Source organism: Monodelphis domestica, chromosome 3 (assembly GCF_027887165.1).
Source record: "Monodelphis domestica isolate mMonDom1 chromosome 3, mMonDom1.pri, whole genome shotgun sequence".
NCBI classification, from domain to species: domain Eukaryota; kingdom Metazoa; phylum Chordata; class Mammalia; order Didelphimorphia; family Didelphidae; genus Monodelphis; species Monodelphis domestica.
Genome location: NC_077229.1, coordinates 313646471 through 313669563, shown reverse-complemented (window position 1 = coordinate 313669563; position 23093 = coordinate 313646471). Strand labels below are relative to the sequence as shown.

Below are 23093 nucleotides of genomic sequence, written 5' to 3'. Positions count from 1 at the left end.
AGTAGGTGCTTAATAAATTCTAGTTGGCTAATTGACTGATTGATACCTAAACACATCTATTATAAGAGGCTTCTCTTGCTTGCCTCAGTTGCTTTCCTGCCTGATAAAATTATTTTGTGTATAATATCTGTTCATTTCTGTATGCCCTGTTTTCTCTAATAAAATGTAAGTTCCTTGTGAGGAACCACTGTTTCTTGTTACCTTTGAATATCTAGTTTCTGACAGAGTGCCTAGCACAACATAGACAATAAATGTTTGTTGAATCAAACGACTTGTGATTTGTCACAAGACTCAAGATTTTAAAATTTTGTTCAAGAAACATCTTCAAGGAAGAAGCTTGCTAACTCCTAAATCCAGAGAATGAACTGTTGCAGAAAGATGCCAGAAAACCTACATTACATCACGATCAAGAATGAACCTTGGAGTGTGATTGATTGAACTGAAGGTTGATTGAACATTTTGAATGTACACTCTTATGCCAAAAGGGGACTGCCCCCTAATTGGTTTTTGTCAATGTGCCCAGCAAACATTGGTTTTGCTGTATCTCTCTCTTCTATTCCCTTCTTCTCTCTAACTATTGTAGCTTCCTCTTAGAAGGGGAAATTTTGTACGTACCTGCAGTTAGAAAATTTAGAGGTGCAGGATGATTTATGTTTAGTGATCAATTGGGGAGACTAGTCCCCTAATCATCATGTGGGGGATTGTGAATTTTAGATTACTCTATTCTGCTTAGTCTGGCAATAAGGAATGTATACACCTCTACTTAAGAATTAAAAGTGTTGAAGATGATGGCCTATGATAGACATGTGCTAGCAAAATGACAAATCAGAAACAACTGACAGACCCCCTTGGCTGTCCAAAGTCAAGCTTAAGCTACCATTGGTACATGTGGGACACAGGAAGTGATGTAACAAAAGTCTATATATTCGCGTCACTTCCTCTTGCCATGCTCTTTTTGGCGATGGAGGAGTTGAGTTTGGGGTCTCTCTCTCAGAGATGCTGGGTTCGAATTGCAGTGTGGCTCGTTGGTGTCTTGGTGTCTGAGCATGGGTCAGGTGAGACATCTTCCCTGAGCTCTCTCAGAGTTTAGATTGATTCCTTTTTTTTCCTTTACTTTTCCTAAAATGCCATCCTCCTAGGAGGCCCCTCATCTTGAAGGAGGCCTCATGGCTAGAAGGTCTCTGAACTGCCCTTGGCTCAGGCTAGACCAGAGAAATCTTAAACCCTTTTCACTCTCTCTTCTTCTTAACTCCGTCACTCTATATTAATTAAACCCCCACAAAATTCCCAAAGTGACTTAAGTATTTTTATTGGGATTTAGAAATTAAATCCCTGGTGACCAACTAAATTTATATTCGGTCTCAACCCTAAATTTACCCCTTACAAACTGAACCAGTGCAACCAAGATTATTAGAAGGGAAGCAACAAACTTGGAAAAATGTATAACAAATCCCTCTGATAAAGGTTTCATTTTTCAAATATATAAAGAAATAAGTCAAATTTATAAGAATCTAAGTAATTCCCCAATTGATCAATGGTCAAAGGATATGAAGAAGCAGTTTTCAGATGAAGAAATCAAAGCTAACAATAAATCATATGAAAAAATATTCTAAATTCTTTGTTTAGGGAAATGCAAATTAAAATAATTCTGAAGTACTGCCTCAAATTTATCAGCTTGGCCAACATTACAGTAAATGAAAGAGATAAAAGTTGGAGGGGATGTGGCAAAATTGGGACACTAATGCATTGCTGCTGGAGTTGTGAACTGATACAACCATTATGGAGGGCAATTTGGAATTATGCACAAAGGGCTATAAAAGAAGGTATACCTTTTGATCCAGGAATAGCACTTCTGGGTCTATATCCCAAAAAGATTTTTTAAAATGGGAAAAAAACCTGTTTGTACAAAAATAATTATAGCTTTTCTTTTTGTGGTGGTAAAGAATTGGAAACTAAAGGGAGGTCCCTCATTTGAGGGATGGATCAACAAATAGTGGCATATGAGGGTGATAAAACACTACTGTGTTATAAGGAATGATGAACACAATTTCAGAAAGAGCTAGAAAGAACTATGTGAACTGTTTCAGAATGAAATAATCAGAACCAGGAAATCATTATACACAGTAACTGCAGTATTGTGGAATGATCAAATGAGATAGATTTTGCCACTAACAATAATACAGTGATCCAAGACAATTCTCATATCTTATGAAAAAGGATGCTTTCTACCTCCAGAGGAAAAAACTGTTGGAGTAGAAATACAGGTGAAAGCATATGATTTATCATTTGTTCATTTGGGTTTATGTTTTGAGGTTTTAGATCTCTAAGATTATTTGTTTAAAAGAACAAATAATAAAGAAATATGTTTTGCATGATAATACATGTATAACTCATATTAAATTGATTGTAAGCACTAGTAGTGGGGAGGGAGGAAGGGAAGGAGACAATATGAATCATATGACCTTGGAAAACTTTTATGGAAAAATTTTATTAAAATTTAAAAATTTAAATGTTGGAACTGACTATTTTTCTAGCTGTTAAAGTTTTGAGTTGGTCCATACTGATAGATTGAAAATGTTATTAGAAGCCAAGATGGCAGAGTTTAGGTTCTCAGAATATTCCCCTCAAATAAAAAAAGAACTTTAAAATAATGCCTTAAATAAAATTTTGAAGTGGCAGAGACAACTAAAGGTCAGAGGGAGATATTTTTCCAACCTAAGGCAATTTGGATAGTTCATGGGAAAGGTTTGTAACACTGGAGTGGATACAAGCCTAGAACAAGGCAGAACAACTACTGATGGCCATGCAGGCAGCAACAACAGTATAAGCAGAAGCAGTTTCTGTAGCTCTCAGCATAGAGATGCTAAGGGGGACAGACAACTGGCCAGCAAGAGATTAAAACAGACTCTTTCCTAGCTCTGGAGACCTGGTTTTGTTTGGCAATTGTATTGTCCTCACAAAGTTCCTGGGTTGCAGTTTTATGGAGAAGAAGAGTACTTGTGGTCCATTATAAGGGAATAGGGGCACTGTTTATGATTCAAATATTGAGGGGCAGTAGAACTTGTGACTGCCAGGAAACAGAGTAAAGACAAGAACATAGACAAGGAGAGCAGTGAACACACCTCTCCAAGGATTTTGGAAGCACTGAAAACTTGCAGAACCCCAGAACTAGCTCTGAAAATGGGAGTACAAAAAACCTAAAGCTTGACACAGTTCCTCCCTATCTCCAGGAGAGAAGAACCAACTTTAACATAAAGTTCAAAGTGAAATAATAAGCTGGTGAAATTAGAGAACAAAGAAAATAAAAAGCCATTATAATGGCTGGATAGACCAATAGAAACTTAAAAGACAAGAATATGAAAACAGCTACAAGGCCTCAAAGAAAATTGTTAATTGGATGCAAGGAAGCCAGTAAGAATTCCTAGAAGAGTTACAGAAAGAAATAAGAGTAGTAGAAAAAATACTAAAGAAAGTAACACCTTCAGAGACATAATTTATTTAATGGTAAAGGGGTACAGAACTATTGAAGAAAATAATTTTTAGAGGCAAAAAATCTAAATGGGAAGGAAAGTATAAAAATTCACGGAAGACAAGAACTACTTAAAAAGCAGAAATGGGCAAATAAAAAAAGAAGTATAAAAGCTTGCTGAAGAAAATAATATCCTAAAAACTAGAACAGGGTAAGTAGAAGCTAATGGCTTGACAAGTTGTCAAGAAAAATAAAAACAAAATTGAAAGAATGATAAAAATAGATGATGTAAAATATCTCATTGGAAAAATAAATCAGCTGAAAAATAAATCAAGAAGTGGGAATTTAAGAAGCACTAGACCACTTGAAATTCATGAAAATCAGTCATATTTTAAGAAATTATAAAGGAAAACTCTCCTAATAATTTCATATACAGAAAGTAAAATAGAAATTGAAAAAAATCTACTAATCATCTTATTTAAGAGGTCCCCAAATGAAACTTCCCAGGAATATTATAGCCAAATTCCAGAGCTACTGAAGCCCAAGAGAACATACTGTAATCAGCCTGAAAGAATTCAAATGTGGAGGAACTGCAGTCAAAATTACTCAAGATTTAGCAGTTTACATGTCAAAGGAATAGATGGGCATATGGAATTCCAGAAAGCAGAGGGGCTAAGATTACAACAAAGAAGAACCTACACAGCAAAGTTAAGTATAATCCTTCAGGGGAGAAGTGAATGTTTAATGAAATAGAGGATTTCCAGGCATTTCTCATGAAAAGAGTAAAGCTGCCTAGAAAATTCGATATTCAAACAGAATGTTCAAGAGAAGCATATAATGGTAAACATGAAAGAGAAAAGGGATTTGATAAACTTAAACTCTTTACTTGTACACATGTAACTCCAAAGAACTTTATAATTATTAGACCAGTTGGAAGTCTGTTTAGATTGGGGGAAGACTGTGAGTTTATTATGTTGGGTTGATTGAAAAAAATTAGTGAAAAAGTGGAATAAATTAGGAGAAGGGGTAAGGGAAAGATAGAATGGGGAAAATTTTCTCACATAAAAGAGGCATGAAAGAACTTTTTTAGTGGTGGAGAGAATGGGGGTGGGGTGGGATGGCAGGCAACGCTTGAATCTTACTTTCATCAGAATTATTCCAAAGACATATCCATATTTGTTTGGATATCGAAATATGAATGACCCAATATTAAAATAGGAGGAGGAAGGGGATAAGAGATATGGAAGAAGATTAATGAGAGAATGAATTGGGGAGACTGAGGCCATAAACAAGACAGGTTTTTGAGGAGGGAGAAGATAAAAAAAGAGAAGGATAAACAAAGAAAAAAAAATGGAATAGAAGGCAGTGCAGAGGTAATGATCATAATGGTGAATGTGAATGGGATAAGTTAACTCTCAGAGCAGAAATAGATAGGTGAATCGATTGGAAATTAGAATCCAATAAAATTTAGTATAAAAGAAACATATTTGGGAAAGATACAAATGAATGGATGCAGCATAATCTAATCATATTTTAAGTGAAGTGAAGGGATCAGAGGTGCAATCATGATCTCAGACAAAACAAAAGCAAAAATAGACCTAACAAAAAGAGATAATCAGGGAAAGTATATTTTGATAATAGTTATCATAGACAATAAAGTAATATAAAAATCTTATAGCAAATTTCTCTTATAAAGGCTTTGTTTCCCAAATACGTAGAGAATTGAATCAAATGACCCTCGCTACTCTAAATGTGACTGGTGAGTGGTAATGTTGTTGAAAAAGTTGACTAATAATAATCTTAGCATTCTTTCTATTACTGTAACTGGAATAAAGGAAATTGCAACTAATAGAAAGGTGGCTTATAGCTGCTTTTTGAAGAATCAAGAAAATAGCTGGTAGGACAATTTTACTTTACACTCCCAAAAGTATATGAAATACTCCTTCATGAGATATTTGATCATCACATTTTGTAATACTAATGATAAATATTTATAAGAAGATAATCATCAAAGTAACTGCAGCTTGCCCACAACTGAATGGTAGAGAAATTCTATAAAGAACTTGATAAAGCTCTCACCATCAAATCAACATGTACAATAATTATTTGGTGACTTTAATTCAAAGGTGATTATAATGAGGATAAGGGAAAAACATGAAAAAATATGGTTCAGGAAAAAGACATGAGTGACCAGTGACTTGTAAAATATAGAAATGCCTCAACCCTTTTTACCACGAATACTTAAAAAAAGGAATCGATTGATACTGGGAATGGTAGATCTCAAAGAACATCACAAAGAATGACATTGATTCCATATTTACGGGCAAGAAAATAATTATAGGGATATGTTATTCCGAGTTGATGAGACGTTCAGAGTGGATTCTGACTTCTTTGAGATTCTTCTTTTTGTAGATGACAGTGTCTTGATTGTATCAACCCTCCTCCTCCCCTCCCCCTGCAATACAATGCAGAGTCTCCTGATAGCCTCTTGTAATAAATCAATGTATTTTGGACTCTCAGTCCACGCAGGAAAGACAGAATGGATGAAGAATGTCTATTGCCCAGATTACACAACATGCATCTGAACTGACACTCTATGGAGCTAGTCCAAGACGATGGTGTGTGTGTGTGTGTGTGTGTGTGTGTGTGTGTGTGTGTGTGTGTGTGTATGCATAGAAAATTCAGATTCAGAATCAGCTGAGTCTACAGTTGGAAGGGAGAAGGAAAGTAGACTGAATTGCTTTCAGAATATTGTAAAGGTCTTTCACTGACTCCAGGATTTCATTACAACAAAGACTCATCTCCACATTAACATTTATCTGGTATTACTTTGTGGTATTGAGATTTGGAACACCATTGCCACCAAAGAACTAAAGCTGAGCATCAATCATTCAAAGGAAAGGCTGATATGGGGACATCCTCCAAAATATAAACTATTAGGAATTCTAAAGAAGAGGAGAAATGCATGTCCCCAAGGAACTGTGTGACAGAAAGAGAAGATGGGATAGTCATATAGTGAGAGAGAAGGAAGATAAACGGATTTCTGAACAGCTCCATTGATCTCCTCATTATCTCAGAGGACAGTGAAGAAGTCCTGCAGTATATTGCATGGGATTTCTATAACCAACTTTTGGTAAGAAAAGGATGAGAATGAGCAGGCTTCAATGGGTAGCAATATGCAACTCCCTAGCTGATGAGATCACAGATTCATTTTAATATTTGAAAGCATTTAAGAAATGCTCCTATCCCTTTAGAGGCAGTGTGATTTAGTCACTACCTCTAGACTTTGGGTTGAAGAGATCTGTGATTAAATCATACTTCTGACATAAATCAGACTTCTGACATACTTCTGTCTAGTTTTATAACACTAGATAAGTCATTTAACTTCTCTGTGCCTCAGGTCCCTCCCTATAACCTGAAAGTAATCTCTATTGCCATGGGATTCTTTTGTTAAAAATTTCTATGCAATCTTGACCTTATTTATCAAGGTTGATGTAAAAAATTTTTTGAAATAACAAAGTATTTGTTTTCCAGTTGTTGTTTTCATTGATGAAGAACCTTGTCTATAGCTCCAAATTTAGGAACAAATAAATAATTTGCATCTACATCATACTGCTAATTATTGAACTGAAAGTCATTAATAAAAGTATTCACATGTATATTGTATTAATTTATATAACTAGCACATGCATATGTTTGTGTGTATGTTAATGAGTACATAGAAAGTTTAATGCCAATAGTGTGTAGTTTTTTAAATAATCATTTAAAAATGAATAATAGAATTATAGTACTAGAATGGGCAGAATAGAGGGCTACTGCAAACTTAATTATGGACCACTAATTCTATTTAATCTCAAAATATTTACATAAAGAGATAGTAAGAATATTGGGAGAAAATTTGACAGATTTTCAGGGAAATGGAAATGATGCTGCCTAGGAGATAGTTCAAATCTAATCATTTACCCAGAAGTCTTTTTATTAGGGAGCTCAAATATCTTTTTTTTAAATTTCCAATTCCAACATCTTTCTCTCTATATTACCTTTCTTCTCTTAATTCAGTCTTATTTCAGGTCTCACTGAGTGTAACTTCGTGGTTCTTTGAGGGATGACCAGGAAATTCATTCATACAAGTACATTGTTTCTTTTCAGAGGGCCTAATTAGGGATAAAGGATTTAAAAGCAAATTGAACCTTAGCAATTATCTATCCTGACTCTTTCATTTTTTGTTTTAAACCCTTATCTTCTGTCTTAGAATCAATACTGTGTATTAGTTCCAAAGCAGAAGAATGGGAAGGGCTGGGCAATGGTGGGGTAGGGTTAAGTGACTTGCACAGAGTCATACCTCCTGTATATCTAGGCCTAGCTCTTGGTCTATTGAGCTTCCTAGCTGCTCTTACTACTTCATTTTTAATGAGGAGAAAATCAAGATATGAAATGCAGTTGTGATTTGTGGAAGATCAGGCAGATAGAAAGCAGAAGAGTCAGAATATGAAATCAGATCTTCTTACTGAATCCAGTGCTCTTATTGTACCACACCAATTCCTTGCACTTTACTTCTTCCCAGAATTTTCTTCATATCAAGTGAGATTACAAGAAGCACTTGTTTTCTCAGAATTAATATGGACAATCTGTGATGACATATTTTTCTTGAAGATTATCTCATCCTCTAAAGTAAGGCTTGTTTTCAACTGGACACTGAAGATTAATAATGAAATTCTTTTAAAAATGATGGCTTCCTAAGTACACTAGTCTCCTGGTTCTGCTCCCTTTATTTTGTATCAGTTCATATAAGTCTTTCCAGATTTTTCTGAAAGCATCTTGCTCACCATTTCTTATAGCACAATAGTGTACCATTACATTTGTATACCACAACTTGTTTAGCCATTCTCCAATTAATGGGCATCCTTGGAAAATATATTAATAAAAAAAAATAAAAGTGAAAGATGTGAAGCCCTTTACCTCCCTCCCCCAAGGACTTCAGGTTTTGGTGCTAACAATAAAAAATAGACATTGTACTATCTGAGAATCTTCTCAGACAACTCCCCTCCCAATAATGGAGACTATTTTCATCTCATTCATACTCAGAAGTAGGCTTTCTTTATTTTTGCCTCATTAATCTCTTTTAAACTAATTGTCAGAAAAGTCCTTTTCTCCCTCCCTGCTCTTTCCTCCCTTCCTCCCTTCCTTCCTCCCTTCCTTCCTCCCTCCTTCCCTCCCTCCCTCCCTCCCTCCCTCCCTCCCTCCTCCCTCCCTCACTCCATTCCTTCCTTCCTTCCTTCCTTCCTTCCTTCCTTCCTTCCTTCCTTCCTTCCTTCCTTCCTTCCTTCCTTCCTTCCTTCCTTCCTTCCTTCCTTCCTTCCTTCCTTCCTTCCTTCCTTCCTTCCTTCCTTCTCTCCTTCCTTCTCTCCTTCCTTCCTTCACACATTGATTTGGAACTAGGTCTCTCTTGACTCCCAGTTCATTCATCACTTTTCTCACTGTAACAATCCTGCCTCTTACAACAAGAATTCTACAATGACTAAAATCACAGCATACAATAACCTCTCTCTCTCCCACAAACATACATATATTTCATTACTTACACAGGTTACACTAGCTATTCCCTCAGTCTTATTCAGTCAACACAGATATTTTGAATGTTGTTAGTCTAGGGCAAAGATTTTGTGTGTGTGTGTGTGTGTGTGTGTGTGTGTGTGTGTGTGTGTGTGTGTGTGTGTGTGTGTGTGTGAAGAGTTGTTCTGAAGGGTAAAAATGTATTATTAGTTCATATTATTTGAACTTCTTTCTTTCCTCTAGTGCTTTCATCTAGACTCTGTTTTCAGATCCCTTTGCATCATTTTGCAAGGTTTTCTTAAAGTCATCTCTTTGTGAAAATGTACTGCTTTGTAGAATTTTTATTGCTTTTCTGCTCCCTCATCCTGGGACAAATTTTCAGTTACCTTGGTTGATATATTTTGTGCTTTGGCATTCCTTTATTCTTTGTTATATGTGTGCTTTTTGACGTTTCTATTTCTCCCATCTTCAATAGAAGTTTTTATTCTGATTTCTCAGTGTTGAGTCCCCAAAGTTCTTATGGTTGTTTTTATATGACATTATTATTGATAATTTTTTCTTTCCTTTATCATTACTATGGACTACAGGTTACAGAGTATACATTCATCATTTTTTATTTTTCTTTTATTAAGTGAAGTATCTGGATTTGTTCCCCTTTTCTGTGCTATGAACCAAATATTGGCTATTTATCTGTTGAAATGTAGCCCTTTCCATCACCCACACATCAAAAATAGGAAATAAAGATGCAAATCACAATGAAAAGTCAAGTTGTCTAAAATATCAAGTAGTTTAGTAAAACCCTAGTAGCTACTGGGAAAGAGAAGGAATAAAGCAAAAAAGGAAGGAAGAAGAAGAGTATAATTAGAGGAAAAATCTAGGAAAGGAATAGGTGTTCAGTTCTTGCTTATAGGCTATGATAATATATTCCATCATGGAAAATGAGAGATAGAAATTTTGAAAATTTTATTGTTATTTCGTTAAAAGGCATTAGCAATATGAAAATGGAAAGCATTATGAAGACAGTTGAAGGGCATGTAAATTAGAAGGTGGTATTTTATAATTTGTGGAACTTTCTATATATGACCAGTAGTTCAGAAAAGTAAACCTCAGTGAAACACTAAAATGTAGAATTCTATTTTTATTATGTGTTCATATTATTTCTAATTCAAACATGGATTTTCTTTTTAATATACGCGTGATGATGCAATGGGAGGGAACTAACAATCAGTGAATTTTCTTTACTATTCTCCATCTATATTGTATTTTATAGGCTTAAAGAGTTATTTGAGGAACTGAGGGATAAAGTGACTTTCTCAGGGTACTTAAGCACTATATAAGTATTAGTCATCATCCTCATCTCTTAAAACAATATGTGTTAGGGGCAGAATTTGAACCCAGCTCTGTGTGATAGTAAGGCCAGTTCTCAATCCATTACATGGTACTGCTTCTCTCAATAGATTTGTCATATATATATATGACAGCCTTTTGTGTAATACTTCAAAAAATTGAATTATCTGTTTAAGGTAATCTCTGAATTCTAATCTTTGACTGACAAGGAATCTCATTTGTAATACTATCAATAACTGTCAATAGCCCAGGCTCTGTTTGAAGACTTTCAGTGAGGGAGAACCCACTACTTCAGTAAGTTTCTTGTACTTTTGAGTAGCTCTAATGGTGTATGTATGTGTGTGTGTTTTAATTTTCCACATATAAAGCCTGGATTTGCCTCTCTATCACTTCCACCAATTTATCCTACTTGTCCAATTTGGGACCAAGCCAACAAGTTAAGTCATTCTTCCATGTGTCAATAGTTCATATCTTTTTAAATGCCTCTTTTTTCTATCCTAAATGGCCCCCATTCTTTCAACCAAATCGTGTGCAGATTATCCTCTCACTTTCTTGGCCATCCTTTTCAAAATATATTTCATTTTATTTTGTCCATCTTAAAATGGGGTGTTGCCATAAAATCCTTTTTTCTACACACATTTCAAAGATCATGGAAAGGAAACTGATGATTAAATATTTTCCTAGGTGTGAAAAAATAAGAGGGAAATGAAACAAGTATTTTTTAAAAGAAAAGTAAAGGAATAGTCAATGTGAAATTATAAATCTAATTTCAAACTTATTTAAAACAGGCAACCATTTGTTGAAGTGATAATTGAATAAAATAATAAGTAGATTTAAATCTTGAAAAAAATGAAATCATCCTCCTACAATATGCAAAAAGGACAAAATATCATAAATATTACAAATATTAGAAAGGGACATGGGATATGTGCTTCATTAATAAAGAGAACTCATGAGTGAAAAAGCTCCTTGGTGATATATGTCAGTATATTTGCCATTTCTATTCTTAGAGAGCAGCCCTAGAGCACTGAGAAGTTAAATGACTTACCCAGGATAAAACCTCAGATATTGGTCTGAGGCAAGACTTTAATGCATTTTTCCTGGTTTTGAAGCCAGCTCTCTATTATATCACACTGACTTAAATGAAATATATTTTTAAAATGTAATCTATGAATCAAATAGTTTATTTATAATTTATATAATTTAGGTGAATAAAATGGAGACATCTTGTTACCAAATAGTGTGATTCAAAGCCTAATTTTCCATGGAAATAGCATAGGGATTTGTGCTTTTTAAAGAGTTTCCATAGTCTTTCACAGTTTTTTTGCAACCCAAAATAAAGGGAAAAGATTTAGATAAAACTTAGGTGGATAGTTTATGTATTGCAAGATGAACACATATATCCCTATGTCCATATGATGCAAAGTTATTTTTCAAATCACATATCTGTACATATGCATGTATATTACTTAAATATTATGCTAGGATGAAAGTAGAACTGAAAACATTATGCTCATTTATAAAAGAGAAAAACTCTGATATCCCCAATCTACCAGTGATTACATAGTGACCAATGAAGCTAGAAGAAAAATTTCCAGCAACAAAATCTAACTCTGTTTTAATCAAACCAAGGGGAGACAATGACAGGGAAACTAATATCTCAAGAATGAGATACTTTCCTGGGGAGGAAGATTTTTTAAATTAATTAACTAGTACTTAGATTAGTTTGAAAAAAATATATAGCTCTTGTTTCCAGAATTCCATCTAGAATTATGATCAGTATTCAGAATATAATTAAAATATTTGAATTTTATAGAAATGTGACATGAATTGAAAACCAAATAATCTATGATCAGTTTATAGATGAGGAAACTCAGGTAATGCAACATATTTGGGCTAAATGAAGGGGGAAATATTTTCTAAAATTATAACTACCTACAATGGAAGGAGGCCACATTTTAGTAAAAAGAATGTGCAAGAACTTGTGGGCTATATTTGTATTATATTTTTATTCAGTTGAAGGTTAGATTATGACTTATGAGTTCCCTCCCATTTTTAAGATTCCGATAAATGCCTCATAAAATGCCTAGTTTCTAGTTTCCCTCAAAAGTTAAAGTTACCTTCTACAAGAAACCTTTCCTCATGACTCCACCATTAATATTGTTAGTTTCATCCATAAAATTGCCCATATATGTAGAATTATTATCTCAGTTAATACTGACTTGTAGAGACTGGAACCCTTAGGGAAATGGTTAAGTACATTTTAATGAGAAGAAGGGAAAAGAAAATTTAGGACACTGCTTGGGAGAGGGCAGGTTTAGGAGAGATGATTAGGAAAGAATTAAAAGGGTTGATGTAGATGGGAAAGTAAAAATAATATTATTAATAGATATGGGGGAGGTTGTACAGACAGGTATTAGGGCTTCACATGAAGTGGTATGGAATTAAAGGGATAGTTTCTTAGCTAACTAGATCAACACAGTTAACTGTGATAACTGCTATGGTTACATGTCACAACCAGAGCATTGCCATATCTCAATTCAGGACAAAAAGAAACCAATCAAAGCTAAGGAAACCAAGGATTGATGATATATGTATAATGGTTCCAGTTGCTGTTATTGTTCAGTCATTTTGAGGCACATGTGACTCTTATTGACCCTATTTGGGTTTTTCTTGACAAAGATACTGGAGTAGTTTGCCACTTCCTTTTCCAGCTTACTTTTTAGGTGAGGAGTCTAAGATAAACTAGGTTAAGTGGCTTGTTCAGGGCTCCACAGCTTGTAAGATAGATTTGAAATCAGGAATATGAGTCTTCTAAATTCCAGCTTCAGTACCCTATCTCCTGTGCCATCTAGGTGCCTAGAATGGTTCCTCAGTCATGAATAAAAACTAAAGAAAATATGTATGTGGGGAGGGAGGGAGAGAGAGAGAGAGAGAGAGAGAGAGAGAGAGAGAGAGAGAGAGAGAGAGAGAGAGAGAGAGAGAGAGAGAGAGAGAGAGAGAAAGAGAGAATCAGAGAGAGAGACAGAGGGAGAATGATAATATTTTTATTTATTTGTTTAGAGGAATGAGATTTTAAAATTTCACATTTTGATTTTGATGTGTTGTAGGCTAAATCTTAATTCTGAATTAAGACATTCTCTATAGATTCCTAAATTTCCTATATTTCCAAATACCTCAGTTTCTTGGTTCTTGCTGATATAGAATCTACTAACATCTCTCACCTCAAAACCTTGCCTTCCTGCTGCCTCTCCATTCCTGCTTAACTGTATGGTCTGGCTCTTTGCCCAGAGTTGAATAGTACCATATCACTATGACCTGACATTTCATTAAGATGATAGAGGTATCTTGGCTTTTGTCTCTGCTCCAGAAGTAGGCATCCTATTATTCAAATTCCATTTGACTACAGAAACTCTATTGAAGGCACCAATCATTTCAGGAAGACAAAAAGCAGATTAGCAACATTTGAAAAACATGTTATTTTTAAAAAATCAGCATTCCACAAACTTATTATTCATACTCATTTGACCTTATTTCATCTCTTAACTCTGGAAACTTTCATTTTCCATTTTTCTTGCCTAGAGTGCTCTATCTCCTCATTTCCACCTCCAGGCTTTCTTACCAGCCACAATTCTAGAAGAAGCCTTAAAAAACCCCTCTTAATTCTAGTGCTTTTTCTTTATGGTTTATTCCTTATTTATCCTGTGGATAGCTGGTTTGCATGTAATTGTTTTCATATTTCCTGTCCTATTAGGCTATGAGTTCCTCAAGGGTAGAGATTGTCTTTTGCTTTTCATTTTATCCCCGGAGGTTAGCACTGTGCCTTATATATAACAGCCACAATAAATTCTTATTAACTGACATATAACCGATTGACATTTAGTGTTCAAAAAAGCTGTATTATGCTCAAAAGTCAGTAGTTGAATCAGATGGCTAAATGAACAGGATGAACACATTGGGTTACAGTGTATTTTTCTTTAAACAGAATTTGTTGTATTCACATTAGCAAAACATTGTTAATGTTCACTCTCAGCTCAGATGTTAAAGTGACCTCATTAAATAGAACTGGAGGTCATGGCAGCATTTGTTAAGACAGTATTCTACCAATATTAAAAAAGAACAAGAAGATGGAGTATACAGTCATATATGTGAGAAGTTGGGAATTGATTGTTCATGGATAGAAATGAACCCAAATAACCATGTATTGCTACTGGGGATCTAAGGATTTATTGCCCATCTTAAGAGTTAAAGATTCTGAGGTACTTTTCATTTATAAAACATTTTGAGTTTTCCCCCTATTTTTCTGGTCTGTAGAAGAATAACAATGTACATGGATTTGTTTCTCCCTCTTACAAATAATATCAATACCTTATAACGGGATTTATTATGATACTTTGGAAATGTGAAGTTAGCATTTAGACTATTAGGTTTATGTATATGTATACATACAAAGGGATAGAAAAACAGAAACAAAGAAACATAAGGTGAAGAGAAGAATAAGAGACAAATACAGAGACAGAGATTGACACAGAGCAAGAGAGAGTAAGAAATAGATAGGCAGGCAGAGATAAAGAATGAGATAGAAACAGAGACGAAGAGACAAAAGACAGAGACAGATAGAGAGAGGGAGAGAGAGAGAGAGAGACAGACAGACAGACAGAGATAGGGACAGACAGACAGAGAGCAAGAGATAGAGACAGAGACAGGAAGATGAAGACAAAGACAGAATGGCAGACTAGTTCATTGAGTGAAGGAGGTCTAAATGTTAACCAATTATAATAAGTCTTTGACATTCATGCACACACCCACCCACACACACACACACACACACACACATACCCACACTCTCACCCACACCCACACAATTGGTCTAGATTTATGATTTCATTAACCTGAGGATCAAATTCTCCTGTGGACACTGTTTTCTACTGGTACTGATTGACAAATCACTTGCAATGTATACTTTTAGAGTTGGTGAAGACACTAAGACATTAAGTAACTGGCTCATAGCATAGCTACTTTATATCAGAGGCAAGATTTAAGTCAGTTTTTACTGACTCCAACACCCTCCCTCTAATATACTACTATTGAGATTATTTATTGCATAATACATGTATATGAATATAGAGATATATAAGTATAACTCTAGTTATATAGTGTGCTTTTATATCATGCTGTCACTCTATGATTTAGTTTGGCATGGTATAATATATATGACCAAATGATATAAATATGTTTATCAATATAGCCTGTATACTTAAAATAGCATCATATAACTTCATATATACTGTTGATGTTTGTTTTATATACACACATGTGCTTATGTATAATAATATAAATGTTTATATGTATATATTCATATAAATAGGTATCTATGAATAAGAATATTAGCTAGGTGGATATCTCTTTACTCTCACCATTCCATATAAGTGAGGTTTACTTCTTAATCAAAGGTCTGACAACCCTTTAAAAGCTCAAGTCTGTACACACATACATATACATAGATGCTCACGCAATAAATAATACAACAGACAATTATGTGTCTTATAAAATGTTTCATTATACATATGATTTTGGGTAATAAAGTATTCTAAGACAGAATAGAATAGAAATCAAAGTATCTTCTGTGGCCTAGAATTTGACAAAGGACAGTTGAATATGTCTGGCAGATTATTGTTTTAATTGTTGCATTTGTAACAAGATAATATTTTGCTTTGTAGAGTTGATATTCAAACAGAGTTCCAGTTCCTTTTCGCTCACATTATTCTGCTTTCCAGTGACAGTCCCTACCACATAGTCATGTTTTGATTAAGAGACTAATGCTTTATTAAATTTTGAATAGAGTCTGTTATCAGTGTGGTGTTATTCTTATTGAAATAGCAGCATAATATTCTTCAGCTGCTTTGTGAAAGGATGGGAAAATGTGATTTGTTATCCTTACCAAGTTTTTCATAGTTGTTTACAATGGTTTGAAAAATGCCTTTGCAAAAAGACTCTCAATTTCAGTTTGGGTTGATATTTGTCCATTTTGCTTCTTCCATTTTCATAAAATGCTTAAATTTGACATGTTGATTCTTTTTTCTCAATTTGTTTTTTGTTTTTTTTTAAACAATACATTTACATTAACCATGACTTTCATTTCAAAAATTCTCTTCATGATATCTGAGATTTTTGGATTAATTTAATCCAATCAACATTTATTGAACATTTTTTGAAGCTTTGTTGAAGTGGCTATTATATAATAACAGATTTGAATCATAAGACTATGGGTTCTCTTTTAATACTGAAAATGCCACATTTTATGCATGAATATTTGTCAGATGACTGTCACATTATTTTCAAACATGCAGAAAGGCTAAAATACTGCTGCTGGTGGTGATGGTGGGGAAGGTTTTCCACATTTGGTAAAATGAAAATCTGTTCATTTAGAGAAAAAAAGCTTCCTGACTATACAAATAGAAAATATAGTTTAGTGGGGAAACCATAGGGCTAGGGTCAAGGCTTGCCCCAGCCATTTGCTTTGGTTAATTATATAACTTTTGAGTCTCAGTTTTCTCATCTATGAAATTATAATAATAATAATAACTAAATATCTGTTCTGGTTTCTAGAAGGGAATTATTTAATTACATTAATGATACTGAATGTGAAGGCCCTTTTAAAATTATAAGCTATACTGAAAAATTATTATTTAAAATCTAACAAAAACTTCTTAAATATTTGTTATTTATAGCAAACAAATAGTAGAAACGGAGGGGGAAAAGTTTAGTTAATACATGCTATCATATTATAGCTTTCCTCTCTTTCCTTTCTTTTTCATTCTATAATGGGTAGTATGCCAGACTTTTATGCTTTCTGACTATGTGACCATTGGCAGATAATTTAGCTTCTAGGAGCCTAGGTTTTCTCATCTTTTTAAACTAGGAGGAAAATACTTAATTTAAAATATTTTGAATCAAATGAGAACTTGTAGGCAAATCACCCCACCAACCTTAAAGCACTATATAAGTGATATGGTGATTATATGAGGTAGGATTATAAAAGCATATGACTATATTTTTTAAGCAAATAAACCAGAATTTTTCAGAAAGCACATCTTTTCCCTTTCAGCCAGATTTCAGTGAACTAGAACTATGGAAGACAGTGAGCTTTCAGGGTAGTCAAGTGGAGAGTAAGGGTCTCTCAACCCTTAACTTCCTTGTAGTTCAAGTTGGGCATTCAGAAATATTTAAACGGTTTCTATGACATAAATATATTCAATAACTATACATGCAAATATATCTTGTTACCTGTGCATGAAGACATATAGCTATACCTTTGCACATTATTTGTTTTAGAGACATAATTGTATTCTACAAAATCATATATTTTTATCTAATGGCCTTACCTTTAATCAGATATAATCCTTATGGAGAAAATTATTCATTCTTTAAAATATGAGGTGAAGGACAATATATGGACTCATTCTAAAATTAAAATAACACTCTAAGTGGTGTTCTTTTTATTTTTAACTATATAATCATCACTACATGTATACAATATAAAATGTGAATTTGGTTTAAGAATAAATACTATCTCTAAAATACATATCAGACTCAGGTAAAAGTGTAACTATGCATGTATGTACATGTATACATATATAGGACTTATATGATAGAAAAAATATAAAATATTCCATTAATTTAAGAATATCTAATGAAAGATAAAAATAAATTCTAAATGATTACTAACTTGACTAAAGAACAATAGAAAACTCATTACCTTAATAGTAATTGGTTACTTATTATATGAACTTCCATTGCAGAATATTCATCCTATGGGTTGTAGACAAGTGGTACTGAATAAGAGAATCAGTCAATACTGCAGAGTGCTTATCTAGTAAAATTTAGAAATAATCAGAGTCCATTTCAAGATTCTGAATTTATATTATTTCTGCTTGCTTTTTCAGGTTATTAATTTGCCCTTGTTTCATTTTCCTATACATTAATTCAAAATAATGTTTAAATTTTTATTTCACGTTATATATATATCTCTTTATCCTCCCAAGAGTTAATTTAATCAGATAAATAATGGCTGCCACATAAAAGATTCATTTTTCAATGTTCAATAATGAAAAGGAAAAGAGTAAAAGAATGAGGTATTTCAAGCCCAATTCTTTGAAAGGTACTTTGTTTCAAGCATAGATACTAAATGATAACAAAAAAAAATACTCAAAGACTACTGTCAGATAAAGAATGACACACTTACATTATCAACTAGGACAAAAAAAAAATTAGTTAGGGACCAAAATTCTTTATTTTTTTTTCTAAGAAAAGAACTGCAGCTTTTACATTTAAATTTGCTTAATAAAGTTTCATTGTATGGACCAAACATGTGTTGTGCCTAGCCATTAACGTTTTAAGACTGAACTCACATCTAATATTAGAATACTTTGAACCATCCTTAGCAGCAGTTTTCCCAAAGAGCAAGACAATTATTTTGACATTATTTGAGGAGAATGACCACATTAATATAGTTGCTTCAGCAGTAAGTTTCCCAATCAAACAGCTGTTTACAAAGACATTGCAAAACTCCATCAGATGCTTTACTTATAGCATAGGTTAAATGAAACATCTGGTCATACCTGATAGCAAAGTTACAAAACCAACATCAAAATTGATCTGATTATATAATTAAATAAGGGGATTGGTGGCAGGAAATGGGATGGTAGAAAGGTAATGATACCCCAGATCTTTTTTCCCCCTTTTAACTAGTTCCTCCAGTCATGATATCTGCATCAGAAGAAAGACCTTAACTTAACTCAAATTTTTAAAAAATCAAAGTATTTCAGAACAATGTTCAAAATGCAGAAGTCATATTTAAGAAGTTGAACCATGTGAATTGTTAAAAATATTAATTTCACACAATCTCCTTTCAACATCCAGATTAACTAACTTGCTAGACAAATATTTTTCCCTGTGGATTTACTATTTTGAAATGCATCATAAGTACAAAATATATTAATAATGTATCAAAATTGTTACATAAAGCTTATGAAAATTTAATTAATCTCATATACTCAAATCGATCTCTGACTCATTGATTTAAGTGATTTAATATATTTAAAAGTGTTATAACAATAGTGTCATCCTCGTCTTCATCTTCTGGCTCTTTCTACTGATAATGACCCATATACATCTGTTGCCATGCCCATGAAACTACCATAAGTTAGCCCCTGGGTGTTTGCTAAAAGTTCCTTCCTTAATTTTCACTTGATATTTCTAGATAATTCCATATTTCTTTGCACTGCACAAGTAGTCAGTCTATCTTATCTTTATATCCTATATTCCTTGGTAAAATATTTTGTTCTTGTTCTTTAAGTCCTCCATTGATTATAGATATCAAGCTACTCACAGGTTACTGTTCATCTATATATTGACTTTTGTGTCATATTAATTTTCATTTCCTCAGAGATGACTGTGTGACATATCTTACAGGCCTAAAAACAAGACTAATAAAATTTAGAAGATGACATTTTTTCCCTGAAGAAAGTTTGGGATCATATAAAGGAATTTTGCAATTTCCTGATTTGCTTCTTAAAAATATAGGACAAAAATTTACTATACATTTGTAGTGTTCTTCCCATATAAATTTATCTACAACTTTTACAGGTTTGTTTGAAATCCAATTGCATGTCCTAATCTGGTCAATAGACATTCTACATCCCCTTGCTTTTCCTCTATGGAAAGTCAAGCCAAATTTTTTCGAGTACTTATAGATCTCTTCTAGACATTTATGTAATGTTATGGGTCTTGATGTAACTAATGTCATTCAAAGATAAGAGCATTTGGATTACTGCACAAACAGGTAATTTCCTTTCAGCTTGAACTTTGTTATGGATCTCTTCCATCAAAGTGGAAAATATATTTTATAAACAAAGTCTCCCTGCTTTATGCTTCACTTGAAGTTGAATTCATTGAGGAAGATTCTTTCTGTTGAATCTTTCAAGGAATCTTGAATAATTTTGATATATGAATAGGGAATATCTTTTTGGAAGAGAGCATATGAGATAGTGTTTGGATCTATAAAATCATGTTTTATTTCATAATCACAAACAGTAAAGATAGTGAGATCTTGTACTCTATAAACTCTTGAGTTGATTATGAGATAGGCAATATATTGTCCATTGTAGAATATAGACTTTGAAAACCTAAGCATTATCTTCATGAACATGGCCTTGATTTGTATATAAATAAATCTCATAAAATTTTTATAAAAATGGGAATATTAGAGTATAAGTGAGTAGTTATTATGTCTTCTTTGTTTCATTTTTCAATATTAATAATGTACAAGATTTTTTCGTGACTTTAGTATCTTATCCTCTTTTGAATACTCTGTAAAACAATACTTAGGAATTTCACAGTTATATCATATCTAACACACATCTCTATTTATCTTTGGTCCAATATATCTACTATATATATATGTGTGTGTGTGTATGTGTATGTATACACACATATATATTTAATCATTTCTCCTACCTCCATAACCACATGTAGAAGTATGATTTTTAGATTACAATTGTAGTGCTTCTACTCTTGATGTTTGAAAAAAAAAACTTCTATAAAAATATTTGCAGTTCCTTTTCATTTTTCTTAGTTTTGTTATTCTTCCATTTACATATTAAACTTTCTTCTAAATTATTTTCATTAGTTATATTCATTACAATACTTAATTTAAATTTGTTTTTGCCTCTATTGTTTCTTTGTTTAATGATACAATACTGTCATAATACTCTTCTCTAATGCAGCACTCTTTTTCTTTCTGGGAGGTCCTCTTTTAGGTTGTATTCGTGGCCTTCTGATATATATATAAAATGTATAAAAAATATATATTTTTTATTACTGACAGATATACTGACAGACAGAGAAAATGGAGGAATTGGAATAGGATATCACTTCAAAATAAAACTTAACTAGAAAAAATACGCATTACTAAAATTTTCAAACAAACAAAGGAAATTTACAACTTTTTTGTGAGTATTTTATTACATTTTTCTTTCCATACTCATTAATGGCATTGTTCTATAATTTTTATTTTTTACTTTATCCTTCCCTGTGTAAAATTTAATATTAAATCTCAAATAAAAAAGTATTATATTTTAGGAGGTTTGTTTGTGGAAAGAAAAACCAAAGAAAGTTTTGGATTTTCTGCCACTCAGGTGGAACAAACAGCAGTTGGAATGTTAGAGAGAAGATATTGATAAGAATGACAATTGGTGGGGGGAAGGGAACTCTCACTCCTGGCCCTCAGACTAGAAGGAGCCTCTCTCCCTGTCTCTGGATAGAACTACCTCTATTCTTGGATATTTCCTAACCTTGTTTCTATCTGGATTCCTGTGATCATGCCATTGAAGAAAAGGATTTAAGGGGAGTGGTTTGAACTTTAAGGCCAGTCCTAAGGGGCATCAGCCTGAAGAGACAGGCCCAACCAGCTCTGAAAGTCAGAACCTTTCCCTCCTCTTGCCGTTTACTATTAAAGACTTTTAACTTAAGAAAACTAGCACAGATTAGCATAGACAGGAATAAAAGAAACCCTCTAACAGCCTGCGAGGCCTGGCCTCAGCTCGAAAGCTGAGAGAGACTCAAACTCCATCTGGGGAAAGTATAGGGAAATCCTTATTCCCACTACTCTGATACCTCCCAATCTAAACTTGTTATTAAAATTCATCTTTATTTAAATAAACCACAGTCAGATAATAGGACTATCATTTCGGGGGGACATAGAGGTAGCAAAACCCAAGGACAGCCATTTCAATCATAGACAATCCTTATTAGACCCCTGCCAGACATCTTTGGTCTGGAGGGAGGCTTGTCCCTCAAGAGGGTCCGTGCTTACCTGCTCTGGGGTATCTTCAACATCAATCAATAGAGAAGACATTCCATCAGGCTATCATAGGTGGCCCATTCATTTATTGGGAAATCCAATTTTCAAAGATAGCATCTCAAAAGGGGTATCTCTCTCCTTTTACCTCACTGGCAGCAATATTCCCTCTCTCCTTTCAACCCCTCCATTCCCTATCACAAAACCTTCCTTATCCACTGTACCTCTTTAATCTCTTCTGTCCTCTACAATCCCTTTAACTATTATATATTAAATGATCATTAGAAATCAAGGAATAAAGAAGATACAAAATAAAAACCATGTGCCCATTTTCAAAATCTCCACCTTACCACCATTACTACTGGATGCATGCCAAAAGAGAAGGAGCAGGACTACCCCCTGGATATTTATTCCCTGTCTACAGGAAGTACGTAATGACAGGAAGTCAGTGGGCTCTCTGGAAATGTAGTTCCCCTTTAGGGTAACAGATTTTCAATTATACACCTGGTCTCTGTCATTTAAATGAAATTGAGAATTTTCTTTCTCAATTTTTGCAAATAACTTGTATAGTAGAGTATTATCATTATTCCTTGAAAGGTTGATAGAATTCTTTAAATTAATCTGGGCTAGGGTTCTTCTAGAGGCTGTCATTCCTTTTTTGTAGTTGAGTTCTTTGAAATTTCTACTGGATATTCTGTAAATTTGGATTGTTTACATATTATACAATAATCTATAAATACTTTTGAAGTTTTAGATTTTCATAAAGAATTGCATATAGTTTTCTACTTCTTTTCATTTCTTATTTGTTATGATTTCACTTCATCCATTTTTTATTTTGTTAATTTGACTTTTCTCCATTTCCTT

At 33.5% G+C, this 23093-nt stretch overlaps 1 long non-coding RNA gene across 1 annotated transcript in view; it reads left to right on the top strand.

The window, feature by feature from the left end:
• Positions 1-367: 367 nt before the first annotated feature.
• LOC130458417 (uncharacterized) overlaps positions 368-23093 on the top strand; it is an 84217-nt gene continuing 61491 nt past the window's right edge. The window contains exons 1-2 of the long non-coding RNA XR_008917737.1: positions 368-1055; positions 21258-21381. This is a non-coding gene — a long non-coding RNA (uncharacterized LOC130458417). The remainder of the gene's footprint in view (positions 1056-21257; positions 21382-23093) is intronic.